This window comes from Oreochromis niloticus, linkage group LG18, assembly GCF_001858045.2.
Source record: "Oreochromis niloticus isolate F11D_XX linkage group LG18, O_niloticus_UMD_NMBU, whole genome shotgun sequence".
NCBI classification, from domain to species: Eukaryota; Metazoa; Chordata; class Actinopteri; order Cichliformes; family Cichlidae; genus Oreochromis; species Oreochromis niloticus.
The window spans coordinates 5,947,151-5,952,724 of NC_031982.2; positions in this window are offsets into that span (position 1 = coordinate 5,947,151).

Genomic DNA, 5,574 nt, shown 5'->3' on the forward strand with positions numbered 1-5,574 from the left:
CCTTGCACGCGTTTCATTGCAAATTGTTTGCGCAGAGTATGAAGGACAAGATTTTGTTTTTCAACAAGAGTTAGTAAAAAACAGCTCCAGTGTGATCAAGTTTTTATGCCAAACATCCACAGCTTGGCAGTGTTTACAGCACTGTAATGCCTAGACCTAATTCTTTCGAAAACCATACATCTTTCCACAGGTCTCAACTTCATCAGACATCACCTAGACACAGAGCTGGATGAGGCCAGCACAAACAGCAGCCTAACCGACGAAGATAATGGATCCATTGGGTCAGGAAAGCCAGAAGCAGGGGAGCTGGAGAGGTACCTTTCATGTCCATTCACTGGAGTTATGGATCTATTGCATGGCTTTCCCCACATCAAGAAGCTGTCGATCAAAATCAATACAGCTCTTCCTGCATCTGGAGCCTGTGAAGGACTTCTTAGTCATGCAGGACTCCTGTTCACTGCTAAACAGTTACAGCTTCACAGAAAGAACCTTGAGAGCAAACTGCTGCTGAAGCTTGACCATCACTTCACTGAGTGAAGAAATGGCACATTTTTGCTAAATATGCATAAATAGATGCACACCCATACAATTTATGGTAAGCTGAGCTGCCTTGTATGTACATATCTTGAAGTTGCCTCATTCTAATGTTTTCTCTGAGGCTGCTGTGCCACTTGGAGCAAAAATGAATTTAAAGTTTACGGCATATCTTGTCACTGGAAATGGTTTGCACTGTTTATATATTTATATTATTTACTGTAGATATTGGTTAAAAAGGCTTTATGCTGTGAAAAATTGAAATCTGAAAATTAGAATAGTTGTGCCTTATTTTGTTGATGTTTTTACATATATTCTATTTGAAAATACTAAAATTTGTATATTTATTTATTTTTGTTTGTCTGATAGCATTTATTTAAAAAATAAATTGGACATTACAACCGGTTACTCACTACTTGAGTAGTCTTTTCACCAACTACTTCTTTACTCTGACTTGAGTAACTTTTTTGATGACTACTTTTCACTTTTACTTGAGTAATAATATTTTAAAGTAATGCTACTCTTGAGTACAATTTTTGGATACTCGACCCACCTCTGCTGACCACTGTAGCAGGCTCACAGGTGCTGCTAATCAGGCGCCAATCAGGTGCCTGATTGTCAGCACCTGGGGTAACAGAAGCTCAAAACAAGAGTCAATATCAGAATAAACTGTTCAGCATTGGCAGAGAAGATTTGGCAAGCTTTTCATAGGTGCAACAAACATGGAACAACTCTGCTCACTAACCCATAAATGCATTTTCCTTGGAAATGTGGCACCACATAAGGGGGAATAAAAAGACTTTCCAACTGTAATAAATGTATTGACAAGAATCAGTGTTACAGGAACACAAATTTGCTTACTTTTTGTGCTTATAAACACATTACTTAAAAATGTTAATGACTCAGGAGTTGCATTCATTTGTCTAAAAATCAAGAGGAATAGTCACGTGCTAATAGACCACATGAGAGAAACCATAGAATAATGTTACTAAAGAGCAGAAGTAAAGATTTAATATGATCATGATCATGATTTCATAAACAATATCGCATTTCAGAAACACAAATAAAAAAGTTGAAGTCACTAACATGACCTATAATTATTAATCAAAAAATAACTGCACATCTGCTTTCTCACATGATCAGCTTTACATATTGCAACTCATAATGAGCCCAATCCATAATAATTTTAGCTTCAGAACTTTGTAATAACGAGAGCCACTGTAAGGAAAAGAGAGAATAAAAACTCGAGAAGACAAAGAGGATGAGAAAATGCAGCTTTTGCAGGTGTCAAAAGAGAAAAGCTGAGAACAAAGATAAGGAGACAGGATGGCAGTGTGACTGTCACAGAAACATCTGAGGTAAAGAGAAATGAGAAAAAGATAGGAGATAAGAAGAGAGAGAGAGAGCAAGATAGATAGAAGCGATCAATGATTTAAACAATAATGCAGCGCTCTGTATTCGCTGTCACACACTCGCACTCTCAGCAGCCATCAGGATTGTCTCTCAGGCACACACAAGTCGAGACTGTCCATCTGGTTCACGTGCCATCTTGATGCTGTCTGTAAGGTCTCCTCCACCACCTTTTCTCTTTTTCTCCCTCTACTCTGTTACATGTTGTGTTTCTCTCACTGTCTGACGTCAGTACTCTAAATAATGTGGCGATGAAACGACGCTTTCACTCCAGTGTTCTGCTCTTTCTTCCTCCTAGTTGTTTGCCTATCTATCTATTCCTTCATCTTCTGCAAACTGCTAACAGATGGTCTTGTACTTATCCTAAACACACACACCATGTCAATCTATTAGCTTATGAAACATTGAATATGTCTTTGAATATATATGCGCTTGGTATGATTTCTTTGAAGGAGTCCCAGTATGAACAAGGGAAACATCTATGATTCACCTTCAAAAGCACACATGAGCTAACTCATTTTAACCCCAAGTAAGCCAATCAGAAGGGAACTGTGTTGTGTGAAGCCCTTTCTCTCATTCCCTCACTGCCTGCTGCCTTCGGTCTTTCCTTTTCTGCCACTTTGAGCCTTCTGTTTAAATTAAGGTGAGCTGACAAACAAATTAAATCTGTCACATCCTGTTTGCATGAACCAGACGGGAAGTCAATATCGTCAGCCATGTTGGTTAGCCAGAGTTCTAATCACACTTCAATGCCATGGCAACGGCATGAGGGTGAGGGGCGAAGGTGAACACAGACTTGCACCTTATATCTGTTGGTCAACTCTAATTGTGATTAAAACAATATTGTTCTGTTTACCTTTGCAACAGATAAAAACAAAACATATATTCTCATATCATTGGTTGGCCTAAAAAATATGTATAGAACTTGATTGGCCATTACAAGATTAGACAATAATTTCTTCATAGGAGATAAATGGCTTATATATTTTACTTAAGTAGCTTCACTTTGAGTGACCTCACAGGGTTAACTAGAACTGAGTAGGATGACTTTTGTAAATAGCATGAACAAAAGAGAACATTATGAAACAAAACAAAATAAATAATAATAGGAAATAATTATGTGGTCCCCTGCTAAATTTATAAGTTTGCTCACTTCCAAAAAAAAGAACAGGCTCTAATGTTATGGCAGTTTCATTTCAATGGAGAGGTTTAGAATATCAACAGAACAAAAAGATAAAACATTAATTTGATTTACATGTCTGTGGGTAAAATGCTCTTTACATAAACTCTTTAGATTTCTTGGCTGCTGCCTGGTAACTCGAAGTTTCGGTTCCTTCCACAGATTTTCTACAGGATTGAAGTCTGGAGACCAGTCCAGGAACATAATGTGCTTTTTCTTTAGCCACTACTTTGTTGCCTTGCAGTATATTTTGGAAGACTGTGATGCTGGAAGACCGAACCACAACCCATCTTCACTGTTCTGTCTGAGGGATAGAGGTTCTTGTCTGAGATTTTGCACTACATGACCCCATGCATTTGCTCCTAAATGCAGTGAAGTCATCCTGTACCCTTAGCAGAAAAACAGCCCCAAACAATAATGTTTCCACCTCCGTGCTTAACTGTGGGGATGGTGTTCTTTGGGTCATACTCAGCATTTCTCTTCCTCCAAACACAGCAGGATGACTTGCTGCCAAAGAGCTTGATTTTGCTTTTGTCTGACCATAGCACTTTCACACAAACTTATGATGGGTTTGTACATATTTCTAGAGCAGGCAGACCTTGTGGGTACTTTCAGTCCATTATAGCATAGTGTGTTACCAGTGGTGTTCCTGGTGACTATGGTCCCAACTGCTTTCAAATCACTAATAATCTCCTCCCATGTATTTTGGGCTGATCCACCACCTTTCTCATGATCATCACCATGAAGCAAGATCTTGCATTGCACTCTAGGCTGAGGGCAATTGATGTTTCATTTTAGATTTCTTCTATTTCTAAGTATTAGCACAGTTGTAGCCTTCTCATCAAGCTTCTTGGTGATGGTCTTGTAGTGCATTCCAGACTTGTGCAGGTGTACAGTCTTGGCCCTGATGTCCTTTGACAGCTCTTTGGTTTTGCATATGGTGGTGAAGAGGTTGGAATGGAAGAAGTTGATTATGTGGACAATTGTTGTGTTACATAAATAACAAGTCCAGATTGGGGATAACTCTGACTGATTGAATGATTGATTGATTGCAATCTGTGTTTCACATTGGCTCACAGACAGGAGGTGTGAGACATATCAGTGACATATAAATCAGTTTATGACTTTTTGGGGAAAACAAATCTGGATTTCTGGTTGATATTCTGAGTTTCTCCTTTAAAATGAAACTTCCTTAGACAACAGAGGCTGTTCATTTCTTTGTGAGTTACCTTACAAATTAAGCAGGGGAACAAATAATTATTTCCCCCACTGTTCATAGTGTCCACCTTTCATTAAGGAATTGTGGCTTCCAAATAATAGTTCCATAACCTCTTAGCCATCATGTTTGCTCTCAGAAAGCAGATTCATACGTGGAATGCACGTCTATAGTGACCGATGTAATGCTACAATGCTACTTACATATATGAAGCCTATTTTACCAAAGGTTTTCAGTAATTAGCAACATTACACAATTTCAGTTTATTTTTTCTATTTTCCTTCTTCTGTTTCTAATATTTTTATATGCATTTTTTAAAAATACACTATACATCTTTCATGACGTTGCAGGTGTGTATAATTCATGTGCATTCAGAAAAGGCAAAGGCCATTGAAGTCCTCTGGTCTTTAGTCTGCCAGTTTGTCAAATCAATGCAGACCTTCTCTTTTTGCCACTCTTTCTGTCTCTCTCTTGCACACACAGACACACACACACACACAATTGCCTGTGGAGACGGAGCTTATCTCAAAGACATCAGTCAGCCATATGCTTGAGGGTGTGTATGTGTGCGTTTGTGTGTAAAGGTTAAGGGTCAGAGGTCAAGACACCTGCTGGGCAGAGTTTAACCCTGCCTCCCCCTAAATACACAAGCTTCAGACTGCAATCTGTAATGCAATAATTTATAGCTTGGTAAGATTTAAGGAGAAAAAAAGGATAGTAGTGAAGGACAAGAGATTAAACGAATGTACAGCAAAGCCATTCTTTGATTCAGTATTTTATTCTTATTGGAACATGGTTAACTGAATTTGCATCTTTTGCAAAAATCACATTTTCTCACACAGCTTTCAGTATGAATCGAGGTCACTGTTGATGAACACTCACTTTTTTTCTGCATACAGTTTTTGCATTTCCTTTGTCCAGCCACACTGACATGTCCAATTTGTCCATCACTCCTGCACTTTTTTCCTTTCCCCTCAGGTTAAGTCCTGCTTACTCATTTGACCCGAGTGCTCAGCTGTTTAAAAATACATGAACAATAAATAAGGATGCTCACTCCCTCTCTCTGTAACCTGCTTTCTCTCTCCATTCATCTATCTATTTATCCATCTGCTCATGTTTGTGCAGAGCTCATTCAGCCTCTTAAAGGAAATGGAAATACCCCATAGTGACCCTGTAGTCACTGAGGTGACTGATATCCTCTCAGTCAACATTTACAATTCTTTGACTACAAGGT